The following is a 12,489-nucleotide window of genomic DNA, read 5'->3' on the forward strand; positions in this document are numbered from 1 at the left end:
TGTTCCCAGGATCATACAGTCAGTGTCTGAGGCTGAATTTGAATTTGACTTTTTTCTTTAATTGATATTTTATTTTTCCAAATGCAGGTTATGAAAGTTTTTCAAACATTCATCTATATGCATATGCATATTTTTAAGTTATAAAAATTTCCTTCCACCCTCCCTTCCCACCACCCTCCTCTCAGTGGTGAACAATCAGGTTAATATTGTACATACACATTTGTATTAAACAAGTTTACAGATTGGTCATTTTCAGTACAAAGAATTAGGATTAAGGGAAAGAAGTTCTTAAGATGATTTTTTTATAAACTGAATGTAATGTTCATCAGATTCTGAAGGGTTTTTTTTTTATTTGGTTTGGTTCGGTTTTGCTTTTCTCCCCTCTGGATGGGAATAGCACTGTCTAAAGCCAATCTAATAGGATTGTTCTTGCTCTCAGAACTGCTGAGGGGAGTTGCTTCACAATGTTGTTATTGATGTGTACATTGTTCTCTTGGTTCTCTTGGTTCTCTTGGTTCTCTTGGTTCTCTCCCTTCACTCAGCATTAGTTCCAATAATTCATTCCATGCTTCTCTAGAGTCCAACCATTTACAGTTTCTTATAGAACAGTTCCATAATATTCATTCCACAATATTCATATACCATAACTTGTCTAACTAGTTCCCCTGAAAGGATGATGGGCATCCTTTCAGTTTCCAAATCTTTCCCACTACAAAGAGTTGCTATGGATATTTTGGAACATGTGGGATTTTTCCCATTTTTTATGATTTCTTATGGCTATAGGCCTAGAATTGGAATTTCTGGGTCAAAGGGAATGATCAGTTTTATTGCTCTTTGGGCATGGTTCCATATTGCTCTCTCTAGAATGGTTGGATCATGGACTTAAGACTTGTGACTCCAGGACTAGGACTCCATCCACTGTGCCACCTAGCAGCCTGAACCTTAATCTTTGTTAATCCTGAAGAGAGGCAATTTTGACCATGAAAGCAGATGCACATCTGGGTGGGCTTCATGCTGTAGGTTGCTGAATGAACTCATGGGGGACTGAAGCAGTAAGAGGTCATCAATCTGGATTTGGGGAGGCACTGGCCCACTCAAATTTGTACCAAATACAGACTTCTCCCCATACACACTGACAACTACTGGACGAGCTCAAATAGTTTGCAAAACCTATGGACCTTCATTTTCAGTTTTTGGAACTTAAAGGGTTGGTGCAGAGGTTTGGTTTTGGGAAACAGTTTAACTTAGTGTTGTTTCTACATATTTATAGAAATTTTTTAAATGAAAAGAAGAATTGGCTAGGTTTTGCTATCTGTTTTATTTCTTGAAAGAAGTAATTCTGTAAGAAGATTAACATTCATACCAGGGAGGAGAGAGAGAGGAGAGAGAGAGGAGAGAGAGAGGAGAGAGAGAGAGAGAGAGAGAGAGAGAGAGAGAGAGAGAGAGAGAGTCAATTTATTGGAAGATAAATTATTGACTATAATTGATCAAGGATCCAGAAGAACTAGTGGGTCTGCCTATCTCAAGTCTCTCCCTACTCCAATTCATCCTTCACTCAACCAGAAATGTGGAAATATAATCGCCCCTCCTCAGTAAACTCTAGCGACTATTGCCTTCAGAAACAAACACAAAATATTCTGGCATTCAAAGTCCTCTATAGACTTGCTCCCTCCTGCTTTTTCACTTTTCTTATTTCTTGCTATCCTACACATACTCTTCCATCCAGTGACACGCCATACCTTGGTTTGGAGATTTTCTCAAGTTTCTCATACTGTTTCCCCAGTCCATGGAATACTTTCCCTCTTCCACTCTGACCACTGACCTGCATGGTTTCCTTTTAAGTCCCTCTTAATTCTAGTGCCTTCCCTCTGTTGATTATTTCCATGGCTGTTGTCCTTCATTTTCAGAGGACCAAAATGATATCATTATGTTGGGGTTAAGGTTAAGGTACAGGGTATCCAGCTATGACTGATCAGACCATTGGAGCTCAGAAGACTCTGCCACAGGTTGGGCATAAATAGTCTATATGAACACTTGGAAAAGAGATGATTCTAAATTTGCACATCGCACATTTCTTTCGGGCTACTGAAATTCTGCTTTGTCAGTAAAGCATAGAGCCTTCTGTGATGTGGGGACACCATGCTGGGTGTGGTCCTGTACCAGTGTTTTCCATGTTTCACAACTGATTCCAAATTATCCTGTAAATAGCTTGCTTTGAGTGTATTTGTTTGCATTTTATTTCCTCCATTAGATGGTGAACTCTTTAACGGCAGGGAGTATCTTTTGATATCTCCAATCACTTAACCCAACATCTGCAGCATAGCCAATGCCTAATAAATATGATTTAATTGATTAAAACAAGAATGCTGAAAATTTCTAAGTTTCTGTCCTGCACCATTGGATATCTGGGTGTAAGGGGATGCTGAGGAAATGGTAGCAGTTCCCAAAGATGACCTTTCAACTTTCCTTTTTGGTATAGGAAAAGTTCCATCTCTACCTATGCAGAGATGGTTAGTTTTATTTCCCAAGAGTTGTAGGGCAGGGATTGGTTGGAAAGCAAGGTGTTAACTATTACCTAGATTTACACTCTGGGAGCTTTGAGCATTGTGACTGGTTGGTGAGGAGAAAGAAGGAAAAGAGGAGGGGGAGAAAAATATTCCATGGGTATTTTTGGTCTTATTCTCTTAGAGATAAGATTCTTCAAGGTCTTGCCTGAAATCTGGAAACATGCCAGAATACAAGGACCCCACTCCTTTGCACAGTAGTTATGAGCTAACAGAGAACAAATGTGCCAAAGTTTGCTCATGGCCTGAATTTTTTAAATAGAATTTTTATTGATATATTTTGTTTTAATATCCCTTAGATTTTTTTCTGTTTAACCTGAACTGAAACACCAAATAAAATGAACGTTTCCATATCCGATATGGAGCAAGAGATGGTTGAGTCTGAAACTGTGAATCTCTATTATGTAGAACTTGACTTTTATCAACAATTCAACATCAAGGCATTCCTGCATGGAAAGATGACACTGAGAACATTCATAGGAACCTTCTCAGTTAATAGAGCAGGTGGGAGGAGCTTTTATAGATGAGGCACAGGAGAGAGAGGGGGATTTGGAGATATAATGTATGGTAAAGATGGCATCAATGGGTAAAAGGGAAATGTATTGGGAGTGAGAGAAAAGAGAGGTAGGGGCAGCTAGGTGATGCAGTGGATAGAACACCAGCCCTGGAGTCAGGAGGACCTGAGTTCAAATCCGACCTCAGACACTTAACAATTGCCTAGCTGTGTGGCCTTGGGCAAGTCACTTAACCCCATTGTCTTGCAAAAAAAAAAGAGAAAAGAGAAGTGGAATAGCCTAAGATATTTCATGTAGCTTTTGCAATGGTATGAAGGGGGGGAAGGAGGGGGGAATGAGGGAGCCTACATTCTCATTGGAAAGGTCTCAGAGAGGAAACAGCATATACACTCAATAGGGTATAGACATCTAGAATAAAAAGGAGAGAAGGGGGTCGGGGGAGGGGAGGGGGATGTGGTGATAGAGAGGGTGGATCATGGGAGAGAATAATCAGATATAACACATTCTCTTTTTTATTTTTTGCAAGGTGGTGGAATTGGGTGATCTTTCTGGGTGGTTGCTGGGTCTCTGGGGTGGGATGTGGCCTTGGGGCCTCTTGACCCCAGGGACGGTGCTTTATCTGCTGTGCCACTCGGCTGCCCCACAGCACACTTTTGAAGAGTGACAGAGCAAAAGGAGAGAGAAAATATAATAGATGGTAGTGGGGAGGAATGGATGGAGGGAATTACCATCAGCAACAGCAACTGTGGGAAAATATGGAAGGAACTACTATGAGGGACTTATGATAAAGAAAGTGATCCACCCAAAACAGAGCTGATGGTATCAGAACACAGACTGAAACACATATTTTTCTTTCTTTTACTTTATTTCTCATGAGGTTTTATATTTTTGTGGGGGAGGGGTATTATGTTTACTCTTAAACAAGAATATTTTAGTAAATATAAATAAATTAAAGAAAAAAATTTTTAAAAGCATCAAAAACATTTTAAATAGACAGAAGTAAAAAAAAATAGAACAGGGGAAACACGCAGAATGATTTTGTTGCTCCTCCATTTAATTTCATATGTATATAGGCATCTTAAAAACATATTGTACAGAATAGAATTATTCATAATTTCCTGAAAAACCTTCTTTCTTGCTCCTGTGATTTTTGAAATGTTTCTGTTTGGTGATAGCTCACAATAAAAAAAAAATGAACATTTAAAAAAATTCAACATCAAAATTGTCCTGTGTATTCAAAAAGATTCCTTGTCTTAGGCTGAATTTCTGAGTTATCTTTGGCTCTTCTAAGACATTCTTCAGCCTCTAAAGAAGGCACTAGGTATAAACAAACTATTATCTCCAGGACTGTTGGTCAGTATGTCCTAAGTTATGGAATTATACAGCTAGAAGATAGGCTCACTGGCACATAAGAGGGGTAGCAAAAGCCTTAGCACAGAGGGGACAGTTCACATTTTTGAAATTTTTGTTCAGTCCTGGATATTCCATTTAAGGAAGGGATCTGGTAAACTGAAGAATTTCTAGTGGGGGGGGCCAACTAATTTTAATCATGTCATGGGTGGATCTATTGACAGAACTGGTGTTATTTATTCAGCTTAGAGAATTATTGTTTGTTCTTCATTCTCAAAAAGGACCAACAACAGCAGGAGGGGGATGTCTTGACTTATAAGTGAATTGGATCTGAGTAAAGTTGAGTTGTGCAAAGTCATCAGCCTCACTCTCTCCTTTAGTTATTGGAGTCCAATGGCAAGACATATGTCAGGACAACTGGTTATGACCCCAGATGTCATGGAGACTGGTTTTTTTAAGCTATGATCTTTCCCTAGAGAATAGATTTGGAGGAATATCATAGCTGTCTTCAAGTATCTGAAAAACTGTCCTGTGGAAGGATGCAGATTTTTCTGCTTGGCCCCTGAGAGTAGAATTAGAACCAATGAATAGAAATTGCAACAGGGCCTTTTGCTATTTGATGTGAGGAAAACCTCTGTGACCAATTAGTTATCAGAAAATGTTAATGAACTTCAGTTCAGTAGACATCTTCAGGCAAAGACTAGAGGACCACTTAATGAAGCATCTTAGTGGTGAGATTCTTGTTCACATATAGGTTAGACTGGATTGTCTCTGACTTCCCTCCCAACTGTGGCTTTGTGTCAAAAAGAATGCCATGACAGGGTGCTTGAGACAACCATGTCAATGAAACAGCAAGTAACTTTATGGGAGCTATCCTCTCTAGCCCCCACCCAGAGCATCCAGTAGAGACACGTAGAAAGCTTCAATTAGTTTTGACTCATTATTGATATAATTCATATCAATTAATTCATCAATAATTCATAATTCAGCTAATGCTTAGAGAAATGATTCTGGGATTACTACTGTAGGAACCTTGGGACTTAATAAAGGACTCATTCATAGAATCCTTGTCAGGTCTTAGAAGTCAATGAGTTCAAATCTCTCATTTTATAGATAAGCAAAATGAGGTCAGGACAGGTTAAGTGATTTTCCTGAAGGTTAGTCAATCTGTTTAATTTTACTTTCTGTCAAGTACTCTGTCTACCTTACAACTCTGGAATTTCTGGGGAGGGCTGGAGGGGTGGGAGGAGGGTGCCACTTTCTCTGCATAAAACTTTCTTCTGTGATATCATAAACTTCCTGATTACAAATGGGAAGCTACTGTCCATATCTCATGGAGAGACATTCACAAGTTTTCTGGGTAGAGCCAAGAGAAATGAGAAAGTCACCCCAAAGATACTCACGTCTTACAAGGGATCTGGACACAAAGGTTGCCTAAGCTTTTTAGTTTTACTATTCTACATAAAATTTTAACTAGGCTGTAAACAGACAAAAAAAAGTGAAATAAATCACAACTCACTGACATAGGCAAAATTCCCAAAATAGCTACTCTTGGTTCAAGGTACTCAATGAGTCCATATCCACTAAATTTTATAGTGCCTGAGCCCTCACAGCTGTATTCACTTTTCCTCTAGTCAGCAATATGGCATAATTAGTTCAAAGTAAAAACAGAAGATTATAGTAGAGCATGGGGGTACATAAATGTGTAGGTACATTACCCTACAAATATTTAATCAATAGGGAGAGGCATCATGAGTAAAGGATCATGAATAAGGTGAGGGACCCACTGTTGGAAAATAAATATGTGGGTGCCACTTGCAATGCTACCTCATCATTCTTTAAATTTGTTGGTGATGTTCTCATACTGCTTTCACTAGATTTGCTACTCCCTGTTAAGGAAGTTGAGCAAATTACTCAGATGAATAATGAGTCTTCTTGTTAGGCAAGGTATCTCTGTTGTGTATATTGCCCCAATGGCTCCGTTGGTCTTTCCACATAATCCCTCCTGGCACCTTGCTCACCTGGTCTGGGCCTTTCTGCTGCAATTTTCTGGGCTGACATGTTTAAGAACAGCCAGGCTATCTCAACTTCAGTCTATTAGAATGCCTCTGAGTATTTCCCTAATAAGGTCAGGTTGACAGCTCTTTAGTCATAGCTCCCATGCCCTGACAACAAATACCAGGCATAATGTCCTTGGAATAAGACTAGCTCTTTCCTTTTCAAACCTTATGTGTATGGAAAGTTCAAAGTCTTCTGTTATAGACAAACAAGTACAGGGAGCTTTTTGTACTCTTCCTTTGGCCCAAGATCCTCTCTGTCTTAGAGGCAAATAAATTTGAGCCAGAACAAAAGGTAAATGAAGAAAGCATAGATAATCCTTTTTTTCAAACAAACTGCTGTCCAGCCATACTTCATCTTATCTGATCTTTTAGTGCAAATGAAAGCTTTGCATGTGTTCCCAGTAAATATCATCATGCCAATTGATTCAGTCCAATATTGTAACTTTTCAAGATTCATTGTGTTAAATTTCCCCAGGGCTATCCAATAACGACAATGACAACTGCAGCCACGTCACACTGATAGGGTTAATCAGAATGAAGATTTCTTCCATTACTTTGTTAAGTCTAGAGCTAGATAATCAACAAAGTCATAAATGAACCCTGATTTGTAGCATTGCTGATATCTCAAGTATAAATTCTCCACTGAAAATTGAAGAAATTTCTAGTTAGCTCCTCTGGGCCCTAGTGCCCTGGATCTCCCTTTCAACTTTAATCCATCCACAGATTTGATAAATACCCCATACATTTCTTGATTAGGGCAGCTAAGTGGCATGATGGATAAAGTGTTCAGCCTGGAGTCAGGAAGAATCATCCGGTTGAGTTCAAATCTGGTTTCTGACACTTACTAGCTATGTGACCCCGGACAAGTCACTTAACCCTGTTTTCCTCAGTTTCCTCATCTGAAAACTCATCTGGAGAAAGAAATGGTAAACAGCTCCAGTATCTTTGCCAAGAAACCCCCCCAAAGAATGGACATGACTAAAGAACAATAACACCTTGGTCATCATCTCCTTTTCAGGATCCTCACTAACCGTCACTTTAATAATATATTGTAAGGGCACCTAGGTGGTACTGTGGCTAGAGCAACAAGTCCTGGAGTCAGGAGGACCTGAGTTCAAATCCTGATTCAGACACTTAATAATTACCTAGCTGTGTGCCTTGGGCAAGCCACTTCATGCTATTGCTTGCAAAAAATAATAATGATAAATTATCATGCTCTTTGGTTTATGGTTCTTAGACTCCATTTCCTTCTGGCTTTATATAATAATTTGCTCTTCAGCCTCCTCCCAACTAGATGGAATGTCTTCATCTCTTTCTAATATTTTGATCCTCATAGCAATATGTCATAATTAGGAAGGAAGGATAAAAAAACATTTATTACATGAAAACTTGGTGCTAAACAGTGGGATACAAATAGAAAAATGAGAGTGACCTTGCTCTTGAGGAGATAGCATATCTTTGCAATTCCAGCTGCAAGTCCAATGGAAAACTATGGTGACCTTTAGAATGTGGGCCAGTGATAACAAAACTTCTTTAGTATCATTTCGACACATTAAAAACTATATGGTTTCTGATGTTGAGCCACTTTGCCAAGTCAAAGACATGGGTGAGCACTCTCTTGTCTGGAGGTCTTTGGTAGATTTTGCTACAGACACTAGCATTCCCGATACTACATTAGACAATCAAGGAAGAAAATGTAGGTCAAAAGGAATGACCTGATTGACTCATGGACTTTTTACACAATTATCTCCAGTGGAAGGTAAACTCCTTGAGAGGAAGGTATGTTTTCTTTTCATCTCTGAATCACCAATGTCTGCTAATTAGTAGGCCCTTAAGGAATATTGCTGAATTGTAATGAATAAGGATATAACTCAAGCCTTTACTTACTGATCAGAGAGCATCCAATATACCTTACCTAAAAGGGTAGTAAAGAACTAAGCCCCCTTGGGAACCACATAGCATCATTGTTGTAACCCAGACTCCCTGTCCCTCCCCCCCCCCCCACCGAGTTCTGTTTTTATGCAGAAGATTAAGCCTTTGGGGTATTTGTTTCCCTCAGAATCTGTCATCAAACCCAGAACTGCAGAAGGTCTTGGGAGAGGAAGGAAGGAAGGAAATGTTGAATGAGCCAAAAGAGGAAACCAGAAAGGTCATAAAGGGGTATTGCATTTTCTATGACTTCTGTTTCTTAAAAGTGAGCAACCCCCAAAGGAACAATCTGCCAGCTGTCATGACTAATTAGTGACGTTCTTTGGACTGAACTCTTTCAAAAGACACTCCTAAGCTCCAAACAAAATAAAACATAACAAAATAAAGAAGTAAGATCCACTCCCTGGAACTTCTCTTTGTAGGAAGGGACAAAAGGCTAAACTGCAGATTTTGTGCAACAGTGTTTGGCCAAGGCCTTTAATAAGGACATCAGAGAGAAGAAGGAAGACAAAATAACTGGGTAAGGTCATGTGAGCTTTGCTCATCTCATTTGACTTCTTGTCTTTGGAAATCAAGCAGATCAAGAGAAAATAGAAAAGAGTTTATTGGAAATTCATTTAGTCACATTTATTTTTGAAACACAGTTTGTTTTCCCTAGTATATATTTATCCTGAAACCTGGAGTGAGCCAGTACAATCCCAATAAAAATTACTGGCACAGGGGTGGCTAGGTGGTATAGTGGTTAGAGCACAGTTCAAATCCAGACTCAGATACTTAATTACCTAACTGTGTGGCCTTGGGCAAGTCACTTAGCCACATTGCCTTGCAAAAACTAAAAAAAAAAAATTACTGGCACTATATATATATACATACATATATATATATATGTATATATATATATATATACAAAAATGAATCATCCAGCCCAGCTCTCTCCCATGTAATGCTTACAGAATCCCAGATTCAAGATACTCTGTCCCATTCAAAGCCATTACTCCCAATAATTGTGTTTATCTTTGCCAATTCCTGAAAGGAAAAAATTCATTCAAAGGAACTAATGAAATAACATAATAAAAATATTGGCAATAGAGCATAGATAGTCTCCCACAAATACCAACACTGAACAGAATGGACTCATATAGACATCATGCACAAGCATGGAGTTTACCATTTTTCTTCCTTCAGGACTCACATTCCTGTTTTTAAGCATGTTATTTGTGATCAGCAACAAATTGCCCAGGTTTGAGCTTTCCTGTATTTGATTTCTCACACCATCCTGTGAGGTGAGCACTACAGGGGTCATCATTCTCATTTTGCAGATGAGGTAACTAAAGTTCTGAAGTTGTGACTTGCTCCTGGTTGCACTGCTAGAAAATATTGGATGCAGAATTGAAATTCAGGATTTTCTTAACACCAAATACAGTGTGTCCTTTTTAACTTGTACAGGTTAAATACAATCTGAACTGGTTTCCTATCTAGCCTAGCCTTGTCCCAGAAAATGAAGGTTTGAGAGTTCTTAGACTTTGGGGCATCTCTGTACCACCTACTCAGGTCAGTTATTTGCTGATCATAAACAAAGTCCTTATCCTTGAGCTTATTCATGATACTATTGGGGTTCAGGGTACTCAATGATAGCATGGAGCTCCATTCCTTCCTTTTACCAGTAAAAGCTAAAACCAGATCCTTTAATGAAATCTATTATTTTATTATTGTTTTGTTCTGACTACATCTCTAATACTCTAGGTTTCCCTGGCAATAAACCTAAGCTGGAGAGAGAGAGACAGAGTCAGAGAGAAGAGAGAGAGAGACAAAGAGACAGAGAGTAACAGAGACAGAACAAGAGAGAGAGACAGAGAGAGAGAGAGAGACAGAGAGACAGAGAGACAGAGAGACAGACAGGGAGACAGAGAGAAGAGACAGAGAGAGAGAGAGAGAGAGAGAGAGGAGACAGAGATGGAGACAGAAGGACATTGATGTTTTTCCTTTTTCCCTTGCCTTGTTCCCTTGGAATAAAATATGATACTTTGGGGGGGAGAGGGTTATTAGTTAGTTTTAAGCTTTACTTTTTTGTTTTTAGGTTTTTTGCAAGGCAAATGGGGTTAAGTGGCTTGCCCAAGGCCGCACAGCTAGGTAATTATTAAGTGTCTGAGGTCGGATTTGAACTCAGGTACTCCTGACTCCAGGGCTGGTGCTCTACCCACTGCACCACCTAGCCTCCCCTAAGTTCTACTTTTAGACATTACAGGTATAAATATAATTGTGAGATTGCTATCTAAATAAAATGACAGCTCAGCTTGAAGGGTGTCATGATCTAGAATCTTGTCCACTCTTCCAAAGTAGATTAAATTTCCACCTCTGAGAGGAATAAGGGACGCTGGCTCCTTCTCTTGCTTATTTATCTATAAGAGGGGTATTAGGCATCAGTTGCATCTGTCTCCTACATCTCAAATATTGGTAGATTAGGGATTCAGAATAAAAAAGTAATATCCATAATAACTTTCAAAAGGAAAGTTATTAATATAACAATATTGCCAGCTTACTTCACTCCCACCAAATGCTGGCTACACAGAAGACCATAATGAATCGTGAGTAAACTCATTTATCCAAGTAAAAAAGAAAACAGAAGTTAGTGAAGCTCCCATATGTTACGTCAGACCTTTAGTGTCCCTTAACCTCTAGGGTTTGAGACCCCCAGAGACTGCTGAGAATGGCCCCCACCCCCTCTGGGGCTTTGAGATTCCTAGGCTTTCTTTGTATTTCTGTCACTTAGCACAGTGCCTGTACACAGTAGGTGCTTAATAAATAATTGAACTGTGACCAACCACAGTTCCAAAAATTTTATCAATCACTCCAGATAGAGAATGAATGGATCCAGTATAAACTGATATTGTATATTTTCCTTCTTTCTTCCTTTTTTCTTTTTTCTTTCTTCTTTCTTTTCCATTTCCTTCCTTTCTTCTTTTCTTTTCATCTTTCTTTTCTTTCTTCCTTCTTTTCATTAATCCTTTCTTTTTTTCTTTTCAATCTTTCTTCCTTCTTCTTTCTTCCTTGGTGACTTATTCAGGGATTTATTTTCTATGACTATACATGTTTGTGATGAGTTTTGTATTTCTTTTTCTTTCTGAATGGGGGAGGAGATGGAGAGAATTTGGAACTGAAAATAAAACTGACTTTTAAAAAATGCTAGATTATTGGTTGACTGACTGAGACCTTATCTCCTTCCCAGCTAAAGGGTTCCTTTATTCATGTATATTCTTTGATTTATTCTAATCTATAGAATCGTGGTTTCTGTTTGTTATTTTGCTTGGATAAACAGGTTCTTTTCTAATCACTGTTTGTTATTCATGATGGTCTTTTGTGCAACCATTTGGATCAGGAAAGGGTTAGCTAAATTTAGGAATATAAACTAAAAGATATCCTCTCTTTTGAGCAGAACCAGGAGAACATTGTACACAGGAACAGAAAATTGCATGATGATCAACTATGACAGACTTACCTCCTCTCAGCAATATAGTGATCAGAGACAATTTCAAAAGATTTGTGATGGAAAATTCCATCCACATCCACATCTGAATGCAGACTGAAGCATACGATTTTCACTTGTTTTATTTTGGGGGTTCTTTTGTTGGGGGGGTTTCCTCTCTTGTGATTTTTCCCCTTTTGTTCTGATTCTTCTTTCACAACATGACTATTGTGGAAATATGTTTAAAATAATTGGACATGTAGAACTTATATCAGATTGCTGGATGATTTGGGGAGAGGGGCAGGAGGAAGGGAAAAAATTGAACATCAAAAATTTACAGGAATGAATGATGCAAACTAACTTTAAATGTTATTTTAAAAATACTATTATAGGGGTGGCTAGGTGGCATAGTGGATAAAGTACTGGCCTTGGAGTCAGGAGTACCTGGATTCAAATCTGGTCTCAGACACTTAATAATTACCTAGCTGTGTGGCCTTGGGCAAGCCACTTAACCCCATTTGCCTTGCAAAAAAAACCTAAAAAAATACTATTATGTGAAAAAATAAAATATGATACTCTTCCTTTTGAGAACAATCAAGAAAGTCTCC

At 38.6% G+C, this 12,489-nt stretch overlaps 1 long non-coding RNA gene across 1 annotated transcript in view; it reads left to right on the forward strand.

The window, feature by feature from the left end:
- Positions 1 to 12,489, forward strand: part of LOC141491632 (uncharacterized) — a 147,517-nt gene that overhangs the window by 106,048 nt on the left and 28,980 nt on the right. The window lies entirely within an intron of this gene.

Source organism: Macrotis lagotis, chromosome 6, assembly GCF_037893015.1.
Source record: "Macrotis lagotis isolate mMagLag1 chromosome 6, bilby.v1.9.chrom.fasta, whole genome shotgun sequence".
NCBI classification, from domain to species: domain Eukaryota; kingdom Metazoa; phylum Chordata; class Mammalia; order Peramelemorphia; family Peramelidae; genus Macrotis; species Macrotis lagotis.